Source organism: Gracilinanus agilis, chromosome 3, assembly GCF_016433145.1.
Source record: "Gracilinanus agilis isolate LMUSP501 chromosome 3, AgileGrace, whole genome shotgun sequence".
Lineage (NCBI taxonomy): Eukaryota > Metazoa > Chordata > Mammalia > Didelphimorphia > Didelphidae > Gracilinanus > Gracilinanus agilis.
In genome coordinates, this window is record NC_058132.1 from 650,425,770 (window position 1) to 650,437,624 (window position 11,855).

An 11,855-nucleotide genomic window follows, 5' to 3' on the forward strand; every position below is an offset into this window, starting at 1 on the left:
GTCAGGCTGTATAATCCTAATTTTGAAGATGTGGAACTCCTTTTGACAGAACTATTTACCCCAAGTGAAAAAGCAAATTTTTTGCAGAAACAAGGAACAATCCCAAATTAGCATCGTGGCCTGAGCAACATCAAGATCTAGAGCTGTCATCTCATGCAAACATGACATATCTTAGGAGATGCAGGGAGGACTTGGCAGAGGCGATGAGACTCCACGCTAAACAATCAAATGCTTGGGGCTCATTTAAAAAGTTAAAGCAGGGGCAGGAGGAACATCGAAGCTTATACCTAGACAGACTGCTGGAAGCTAGAGAAACTATTCTAGGGTTCAGGGACATGACTACTGAAGATAACATTCAGCATATCAGGAGGTAATTTGTAAAAGGGAGTCAAAATTACATTCAAACCTATTTTCGACTGCATTGCTCACAATGGGAGACCATGCCCATTGAAGAATTGAGAAAGACTGCAGCTTATGTCCATGACTCAAAGGATAGTGACTCTAAAGCATCTAAAACCTCTGAAAAAGATTGAGAGATTGCTGAACTTAAAAAGCAATTGAGGGAAGCTCAGAAAGCCAGGGAGGTGGAAGAAATAAAAAATATGGCTCTGATGTCCACCAATCAGAGGAGCCAAAGCAAGCCTAGACAATCTAGTGGCAGTGCTAACAACAAAATTAAAAGATGTTTCCTTTGTTCAAAAATTGGCCACGTGGTAAGGGATTGTAGATATAAGTCTCAGATTAACTTTGGAAACAGGAATAATAACAATAACAACAGGAGGAATACATACTATAATTCCAGATACAATAATAACACCAACAATAATAACAACAGGGACAACAATAATAGATACAGTGATAAGGTTAAGGCCAGATGTTGTGACCATGACTCTGCCAAGTTTAGTAGGTCCCCAAGCTTGTCAAAAATGGAAGAATATCTGTCCCAAGGTGCTAGACCTCCTACCTTATGAACCGAGGAAGCAGCCTTAGAGAAAGCAGTTGTTGCAAGAAAAGAGAAAGGCAGTGATGATGATGTAGCAAAGGAATGTGAGAAGAACAAAATGGGTGCAGAAGATAATATGAATTATGGTTTGGAGGAGGTAACACAAAGTTACAAAGATATGACTGAGGAGGAGTTGCAAATGGAGGAGGATATAATAGAAATTAAGGAGAGAATTTATGGGAAAGGAAACAGTGATATGGGGTATACTGACAGAAAACCAGGCACATCTGCACAAGTTCTTGATAAAAGCTTGAAGAAAGTAGCATTCCTTGATTCTCACTATGGGGGAACAGAACCATTCTGTAGTAAGACTGTGGATCATTTACATATACAGCAAGGCCAAACAGCAAGGGCAATGAATATAGACAAGTGTTCTAATGGGGATCTCTTGGAAATGGACAGTAGTGTCAATAAAGGAGATGGGCTTCTGCAGACCATTGAGAAGGAAAGTGCTGAATTCTCAGACACAGGCACTGCCTCTTCTCTATCACTAACTAGGGAAGTTGGAAGGGAAAGTGAGAACTCTAGTAGCTACAATACTAGAGGAATTTTGAAGCTAGATCCTGGAGCTAGAGAATTTGTACCAAGCCTACTTCAGGGTCAAGCGTATGAAGATGTAGCACACTTTCAAGCCTGTAATACTCCAAAGAGAGCTGCCTTTGGAGTAGACTCTGAGTTAATGCATTTAAAGGAATTCAGTTTCATAAATGTCAGTAGCCAAGAGAGGAACAAAATGACATCAATAGGGACAAAGGAAGAATCTACAACACTGACTTTGTTTCCTATGCAAAATACATCTAGAGTTGAGTTTCCTGTTACTGTCATGAAGTCTAGGGAGCAAAAACAAGAAGAAAGCATAGACTCACAGGATTGGGATGTAGACATGAACCAAAAACACATTCCCAATTCTATAGAATTTCCTTTAATGCAGAGGAATACCTCTCCTGAATCTAACTTTGCTAATGTCCAGCAAAGCATGTTCAGTGAAGAGAAGAACACTCTACCTTACTCATGGTCTGGGAAAACTGAGATACACTGTGACACTGATAGGCCCATGAACAATCCAGGGATGCCAATTCAGGCATTGGCAGTCCAACAAGCCACTTTTGAAGGAGACTTAGCATCATTACACTCACAGAATCCTGAGCCAGCACAGACAGAAGTCCTAGAACAAGATCAATGGGATTTGGGAGACATAGAGATAGAAACACCTTTGGTACCTGTTGATCAGACAGCTAAAGGCAGGGAACCTTTGGTTATGGTGACAATAGGAAATCAAATCTATCCTGCTCTTATTGATACTGGAGCAACCCGGTCTGTGTTGACATCAGCACCAGAAAATTGTGCACTAATGGGGTCTGTGAGAGTAAAAGGAGCCACTGGGCAAATGGAGTTGGTGCCCAAGCTAAGATCTAAGATGGTGAAAATAGGCCCAATGACTTTAGATCATTCTTTTTTGTTGATACCCGGTTGTCCATCCAATCTCCTGGGGAGGGATGTTCTTTGTAAATTAGGTGCCACTATCCAGTGTGATAGGTCAGGACAGATATTCCTACACTTACCCAAACAGTCACTCAAGCACCATCCCTTGCTATTCCTAGGGCAAGTGGAGGGTGATGAGGAGGAACAACACATAGGGAGTATCTTTGAAATACCAGAAGATATCCCAGAGGAAGTTTGGGCTAAGCATTCAACCGATGTGGGAATTTTGAAATCTGCCACCCCAGTTAAGATCGAGGTGAAAGAGGGTACTCCACCTAGAATCCCTCAGTATAAGTTGAGCAAAGAGGCCACAGAGGGTATCAGACCCATTATCCAAAGTCTCCTAGAACAAGGCATTTTGGTCTACACTATATCCGAGTACAACACACCTATTTTACCCATTAAGAAGCCGAAGAAAGATCCAAATGGCAAGACACAATGGCGTTTTGTGCAGGATCTAAGAGCAGTGAATAATTTTGTTAAGAAGGGACATGCAGTGGTACCTAGCCCGGCAAATATCATCGCCGAGATTCCAAGTAATGCAGCCTGGTTCACGGTCGTGGACCTGTGCTGTGCATATTTTACTGTACCTCTGCATGAGTCCAGTCAGAAGATTTTTGCATTTTCCTGGGAGGGAAAACAACTCTGCTGGACGCGAATTCCACAGGGATTCGCAGAAAGCGCGAATATCTTTTGCCAAATCCTGCAAAGAGATCTTGAAACCATCATATTCACTGAGAGCAAGCTAGTACATTATGTGGATGACCTTTTGCTAATGTCACCAAGTGCTCGAATCTGTCAAAGGGACAGCAAATATCTGTTGCAAGAGCTATGCAAAAGGGGACACAAAATTTCCAAAAGTAAGATTCAGTGGGTGTTACCATGCGTAAATTACCTCGGCTTCGTGTTGGAAAAGGGTATAAGAAGGATTTCCCAAAAGAGAGTTGCACATATACAAAAGCTGTGCATGCCTAAGACCAAGAAGCAGCTCCGTGCAATATTAGGTATCACGGGTTACTGTAGGCAGTGGATACCTGGTTATAGTCTGATCTCAAAACCTCTAACAGACTTGACTAGGAACACTGTCTCAGAACCTTTAAAACTGACACGGGAGCACAAGCATGCTATAGAAAAACTGAAAACAGCGGTGTTGACCAGTCCTGCACTTGGAATCCCTGACCATGCAAAACCATTTCACCTGTTTGTGCATGAGGACAAGGGAATAGCCAGTGCAGTGTTGATGCAAACTCTTGGGGATCAGTTCAGACCAACAGCCTATTATAGCTCCCAGTTAGATGTTGTGGCTAGGGGGATGCCACCTTGTATGAGAGCAATTGCAGCTGCAGCCCTAATGGTTAAAAAATCTTCAGATCTGGTTTTGGGATGTAGGATTATGCTGTACTCTCCTCATCAAATAGATACCATCTTGAAAAACAGCAACCTGCAAGCGTTTACTTCCCAGCGCTTATCCCATTATCAAATTGTGTTGCTGGGCAATGAGAACCTAACTTTCCATCGTTGTAAGGAGATCAACCCAGCTACACTAATGCCAGACTTACCATTAGAAGGAGAACCCATCCATAGCTGTGCAGAAACCTTGGACATGGTTCAAAAGACGAGAGATGACCTGACCGATATTCCTTTGGTCTCTCCCGATCTCACTTTGTTTACCGATGGTTCTGCATTTGTGGTAGATGGAGAACGGTATACAGGCGCGGCTGTAGTAACTCAAGATGAGACTTTATGGTATGCAGCTCTACCTAAGTCCATGAGTGCTCAAGGGGCTGAAATCCTGAGTCTCACCAGAGCTTTAGAAATTGGCCAGGGTCAAAGGTTGAACGTTTGGACCGATAGTAAATATGCATTTAATGTAGTACATTGTACAGGCCAAATTTGGAAATATAGGGGATATATAACAGCTGGTGGGAAGGAGATAGCCTATGGGAGCCTTATAAACCAACTCCTGAAAGCTGTCCAGTTACCTAAGGAAGTGGCAGTAATGCATTGCAGGTCACATCAAAAGGGTACGGATGAAGTCTCATTAGGAAACAGGAGGGCAGATGTAACCGCAAAATTTGGAGCCCGGTTCGGCCCGGTCCTTGTGCTGAACTTCTCCTTGGTGGAAGAAGCAGATCTAAAACAGGCATACTCCCCGAGGGAAGTGAAGCACTGGGTAGAAAATCTAGGGGCCAAATTAGTGAGAGGTGTATGGTTTTCTAGTGAGGACAAACCCATTCTTCCAAGATCTTTATATAATACCCTATGTAATGCATTGCATGCCAAAGGCCATTATGGGACACAATCCTTAGTAGATGGTATTCGAAGACACTGGACGGCTCCTGGTATATCCACTTGTGCAATTAGAACATGCCAAAAATGCAAGGTTTGCTTGCAATATAATCAGGGCGTGACCAGAATTAAGGGACTAGGAGGCAGACAATTGGCATATACCCCGTTTGAGTGCTTGCAGATTGATTATATATCAATGCCCAATTGTCAAGGATACAAATATGCCCTAGTCATCATAGACAGGTTGACTCGATGGCCAGAAGTGTTCCCTGCAAAGAAAAACAACGCAGCCTTTGTGGTGAAGACACTTCTGAGAGAGATAGTTCCGAGATTCTCTGTACCAGCTAGAATAGATTCGGACCATGGATCACACTTTTCCCAGAACATCTTGCATGAGATTTATAAGACCTTGGGGATAAAGAGGAGTTTACATTCAGTCTATCACCCCTCTTCCTCAGGGCAAATTGAAATCTGTAATAAGAGAATTAAAACTCTCATTGGGAAAGTGTGTTCTGAAAGCCATCTGAAATGGGTACAAGCACTCCCCATTGTTCTTTTTTATTTAAGAAGTCAACCCTGTAGTGACACAAGATTGTCACCGTATGAACTCCTGTATGGGCACGCTCCATGGCATAGTTCATCCCAGAAGTCAGCTCTCTTATCACACATTGGAGCTGAGTGTCAGCTATATAGATACATAAAAGCTTTGAAGAAGAGACTGGATGAATTGCACAAACTGGGATTGTTAACCCAGAGAGTTCCTTTAGACTTTAGCTTACATCAGCTTAAACCGGGAGACATGGTCTATATAAGGAACTTTACAAGAAAATCTGTTCTAGACCCTAAATGGGTCGGGCCTTTCCAGGTGCTATTAACTAGCCCAACTTGTGTGAAAGTTGAGAATAGAGACCCGTGGTTCCACATCACTCATGTAAAACCTGTTAAAGAACATCATGAAAAACCTCCTGACATAGAGCAAAATGAAATGAATGCCCTGCCAGATCCACAGCAAACAGACGGTTATGATGAGAATGAATGAACTGCTTGAAATTCTAAAAGGAAAAAAAAAAGAAAAAAAAAAACTGTAAAATTTTTTAACACAAAACGACACAAAGTTAACACAATTACATCACAGCAACTAATGTTCCTGATTAAGAAGGTGACAAGTCAACCATCAGACAAGACGATAGACGGCAGACAAGTATGCATGCAGTACAGAGGAAGAAACGAAGAACACAGAAGCTGGAAGCTACAGAACTTCACAGCAGAGATGGTACCAAGGAATAGACAATCACAAGAGTGTTGTAATCTTTATTAAGTACTACGCAGGAAGAGGACTGGAAGGAAGAAATTCGTGGAGCAGCTATCATGTTATAAACACACATGGTACATATGAGACATCACATGGTAGTTGCATGCCACATTACATATGGCTAACAAGGAGGATTATAGTTCTCCATTGGGCCAGAAGATCCTTGCAGTAAGGGTATGTGCATACATCAGCACACTTTAGTTCATTGGACACAACACAAACTGATTGTTCACCTTTTGGATATAGACCTCATGTAGATCAATGAGAGTCTCTTCTGTAAATATGTATTATATGTACATATGTATTATATATAAGGGAAGGGTATCCTAGGATCTCTAACATATCAAAAGATCCATTGTTTGTTTTTTGATTTGGTAGACATCAAGGGAACTTCCATCTGTAAATAGGCATTGTGGATAGCCTGAATTATATTTACTAACCCATAGAATAGAATTACTAACATCATAGGGAAAGATAGCTTTAGGGATCTTTGAAATACAGAGTTAGTCAGGGAAAGTCACTGTAGTCTATAAGAATATGTATATAGTGTACATATGTTAATGACTAACAATGAAATTAATATACTAACAATATAGAATTTAGGATTATTAACACCACTAACTTAGCTTAAGTAAGGTACTAACATGGAAACTTAGTTCTATGACATTTTGCATATAGAGTTTTACCACGTTTCTTTTGTTATGAGTTAGAAGCAAGTTTTAGAAGATCTGTAGGTTGTTACACTTTTGCTTTGGATGTGTTTCAAAGATGTTTGCATTGCATACTATAAGGATAGTACTTGCAACTTATGATTGTTGCAGTTTTGGAATTTTTGTGATAATTTGTTGCATGTTATGATATTTGTATTTTATTCCAAAACCTGTTTTCCCCTTGTTCATATTTTCCTTTTTCCCTCCTTAGATAGGGGTAGATAGTATAGATAAGCAATAGCATAGCAAGATTGGTAAGAGGTTAGGAATAAGACATTTAAATTTAGTGTAGACAGGGTAATTAATGCTACAATATCTTCAGCCTGCAGAATTTCCAGTGGAAATTCTTACTAGAAGAGGGGGAATTTACTGTTGCGTGGAGAAGCAAAGCATGGAATCCCTGCAAAGGTACAGGGATAGCCTCACCCAGAATTCCAGGGGACCCCCCCTAGAGAACTTTGGGTGAGGGACAGTTGAGAAGGGTTTGAGACAGTTACTCAATTAATTGGTGGGAGGGGATGTGAGCAGACACTCTGCTTGCCTCTCCTGACTTGGGGGTTCACCTGAGGTGGCCATTGTAGCATAAGGCAGTGGTTACTACTCATAGGGTTAGCCTGTTTGTTAGTACTATTCTTCATTAATATAATTATATAATTACTTAGTGATTAGAGAGTAAAAGATATTCATTAATAAGAAGAGTGCCAGTTTTAGTTAGGTGCCTTCATTCCCTCCTGTGAGGGGGAAGGGCAGCTTCCATTTCAATAGTTTAGGGTCACCCTTTTCTTATTCAAAACCCTCATTACCCTTTCTGGTTTTCCTTGTTAATTCCTAATATAACTTTTATCTTCAACTCTGTGCCTGATAATTATTTGGGAAAGATACTCACAACTCAATCTGAACATCTAGTTGAATCCTGTTGGCTGCCAGTTTAAGAAGATCTTCTCTGTCCTCAAATGTTAGATAACTAGTTTCTATATCTCCTCTAATTGACCTGAGAGGAATATAAATTAAAGAAACAAGGAACATTATTGGGGTTTCAGCCATAAAAGGAAACTTACCAGAAATCTTATTCCTGTCTTCATTATCAACTGAAGCAAAGGCAGTTAGAGGGGGAGGGGTTTGAGAGCCAGGAGTGTTTAGCCCCCTCCTTTCCTCACTGGAGCCTGTCAATCTCTGGCTCTTGACTTAAAGCTTTATCTGGCCTTGACACATTTATCTGCTTCTCCAAACTATCTGTTATTATCATCATAACAGTTTAGCACAGGATTCAGGGGGTACCTCAAAGCAGTCGTTGACTGGTAGAATGTGCTGATGGAATGATCAGTGATGGTGTCAGAAGAGGAGATGGAGGGGACAGCTGGGTTGTTCAGTAGATTGAGAGTCAGGTCTAGAGAGGGAGGTCCCGGGTTCAAGTCTGGCCTCAGACACTTCCCAGCTGTGTGACCCTGGCAAGTCACTTAACCTCCATTGCCTAGCCTTACTACTCTTCTGCCTTAGAACCAATACACAGTATTGATTCTAAGACAGAAGGTAAAGGTTTAAAAAAATAAAAAAGAAGAGTAGATGGAGGGGGAAGCTTCTGAAGACCTTGGAGCAGAGGAGGGAATTTCCCTGGAACTTGGAGGGGAAATCATTTCTCAAGTTGTGATCCAATGCACCCGCAGTTAGGTAGCACAAAGTTATCAAATGAAATCCTTATCAAACTCCAAATGAACCCTGAAAATAGTGGAAGAGACCAACAGTCTACTGGCCATGAGTTTCCCTGTTAATAACACAGGAACAAGATGTAAATGATTGCCCCAGATAGTATTATTTCATAATAGTTTGGTTAACTAAGAGCTACCCTAGACATTCCAGGAATTATACAAATAGTTTCTCCCTCTCCCCTCTTCCCCCCACTTTGGTCTATCACCAATTTTCCAAACTGGATGTCCCAAGGACACTGTAAGTCAACATGTTTTAAACGGCCTTCTTCCTCTCCTTTCGAATTTTCCTATTTCTGTCAAAAGCACCACAATCATTCCAGTGTCCCAAGCCTGTACCCTCAGCATTATTTTGGACTCCTCATTCTTCCTCCAACCAGTTGCCAAATCTTGACTATCTCCGCCTTTCTCTCTACTCCCAGGGCTCCCTCTTAATTCAGTCTTCATCTAGTCTCATCTTGATTATTGCATCAGTTTTCTATAGTCTCTCTATGTTATCTCTCCTCACTCCAGTCCATCTTCTTCCTGTTACCAAAGTCATTTCACTTAAAATTAGGATTGACCAGTGACTGCTCTCCTCAAACAACTCCAGTGGCTTCCTGGGACCTCTGGGATCAAACAGAAATTCCTTTGTTTAGCTTTTAGAGCCCCTATAAATGTGGTTCCACTTTATCTTTTCAAACTTCCAGTATCTTGAAAATCCAGCTAAATTGCCCTCTCTGTTCCTCACACATGAAGGACTATCTCCCATCTCCAAGTTTTTGTCCTGGCAGCCCTCACACCTTCTTCCCATTGTCTCACAAAATCCTTCCCTTAAGAGCCAGCTCAAGCACCATCTTCTTCATGCAGCCTTTCTTGATCTAAGCTTCCAGGGCATTCCTTCCCAAACTACTTTGTCTTTAATGCTATTATGCAGCTATATTTGTGAACTTTATGCTTCATACATTTTTTAACTTTATGCTTCATACATTTTTATAATTGCTTATTGGCTCCTTTACTTGAATCTAAGTTCAATAGGAATTGTTTCATTCTTGATATTTGGCTCACTAGTAATAGGAATTGTTTCATTCTTGGTATTTGGCTCACTAGTGTCATGGCACCTAGAAAACCCTTCATTAACACTTGATATTTGGCTAATTAGGGTCATTTGGGATAATCACAATTATGTAAATATGACTTGAGACAATATTCTAAACCAGGAGTTTGCAAGGAACCATAAATCAAATAGTAAAGTATTTCATTAGGCCAGAATAGCAGGAAAAAAAAGATTTATGTAATCAGTAAGCAAATGCTTACTTAGTGTCAAACATTCCACTAGATTGTGGAGGTATAAAGGCCAAACTGAAGTAGTTCTTGCCCTCGAGAAACCTACTTTCTATTGAGGGGTGTCATATTACTGTATTATTGAAAATGGCAGCATGGAATTCCTGCAAAATACAGGGTCAAGCCTCACCCAGAATTCCAGGGGACCTCCCTGGAGAACTTTGGGTGAGGGGGCAGTTGGTAGGGAGTTAGTTAAACAGTTGTTTTCTGGGGGCTGAGGGGAACAGATCTCTCTGCTTGCTGTTCCGGATTTGGGGTTCACCTGGGAGGCCATAGTGGCAAAAACCATTGTGGTTTCTACTCAGGAGTTTGCCTGTCTAGTAGGATTAGGCCTTTCCAGCATCAATATAATAATTATTTAGTTATATAGACATTAGAAGTAATTACCATTAGCTTTGAGAGCAAGTTAGCTAAAGGTCTGCCACTCCCTCCTAGGGGGGAGCAGCTTCGACCTGACAGTTCAGGGCTTCCCAGCTCTTATCCAAATCCTAATTACTCACTCTTGCCTTCCCTTTCTTTCTTTTATCAATATAAGCTTTATCTTTAATATCTGTGCCTGGGTATTATTTGAGGATACTCACTGCAGCCATTAAGCTTGGTTCCTGTCAGTTGTGAGCCTAAGAAGTCAAACCCATCTCTGTCCTTAACATTTAGATATCTAGCTTCTACTCAGTCCTCAATCAGACCTGTGGGGAATATAAGTTAGAGAAAGGGAACATCATTAAAGAATTGCCTTTGCTGAATCTTGCTTGAAGACACTCAGCCCTGTCTCCATTTTCAACTGAAACCCAACTGCTTGGAGGGAGGAGTTTGAGAGCCAGGAGTACCTTACCCTCTCCCCACTCACTCAAGCCTGTCTGTGTGGGAGAAGTGGGTCTTGCAGGCACCTGGCCCTGGCCAGCCCATCAGCTTCCCAATATCTCTGTTATTAAAAACATAGCAGGGGTGGGATCAAAATGTACCCAGATGAGAAACTATAAAAAGACAGTCAGACAGACCGGATTTTATGGAGGTTACAAGGAATGAGGGTTGTGGAAGAATAGGTGACATAGTAGAAAAATTAGCATTATATCAGTAATCAATGACAAAAGAACCAGAATTCCTCGCTCTCTTCCTGGTGGGTTTTATTGCCATTATGTAGAAATATGAAGAATTTCTGTGGATTGTGAGGATTTAGTTTATATCCTCTAAGTTTACTAAAGGTCTTAATTACTTTGATTCATTTTTTATTGTCGGTTTTGAGTTCGGGTCCTTTTACAGCAGAGCAACAGCTGAGCTTAGAGCCTGGGAAGTGAGTCTCCCCTCAGCCCAAGGACAGCTTCTCCAGCAGCTTTGGAAAGCTCATTTTTTTTGCTACTTACCTTAAAAACAACAGTGGCTAGTCACAAGTCTCCTGGACCATGTAAGAAAGAGGGTTAAGTGAAACATCAGGGTGGCTGACCTTTATGTCTTATGCCAGGGCTAAAGGAAGGAGAAGGAGGAGGAGGAGAAGGAAAAGAGGAAGCTGTGTTTGTTCTCATCTTAAGCCTGCTCAGATAACTTTCCCTAGAAAAATAAGAATTGTTTTTGGGCAGGAAGCCTAGGTCTGTATTCTAGGACAGACAGCTCACTGAATACACCTTGCATCAAGTGACAACTGTTCAGCTTGGCGTTGAAAGCTCTTGACCATCTGACCCTGGGAACTTTCTGGCCAAATTGCCTTTTTTTTTTGCTGCAGCTCAAACTCAGGATTCCACCTCCCCCCTCTAGTCTAGACCTTTGCAGATGCTGGCCCCCATGCCTAGAATGCATTTCCCCTTAACTCTTCACTTAGGATCCTTAGCTTCCTTCAAAGCTGAGCTCATGGATCACTTCTAATAATGATGGGGATAAGAGGAGAAGGAAATAAGCATTTGTATAGTATCTGCTATATGCCAGGTACTGTGCAAATGTCTCATTTGATCCTCAGAACAACTCTGAGAGGTTGGTGCTGTTATTATTCCCATTTTTCAGTTGAGGAAATGGAGACAAACAGAAGTTAAGTGACTGGCCCA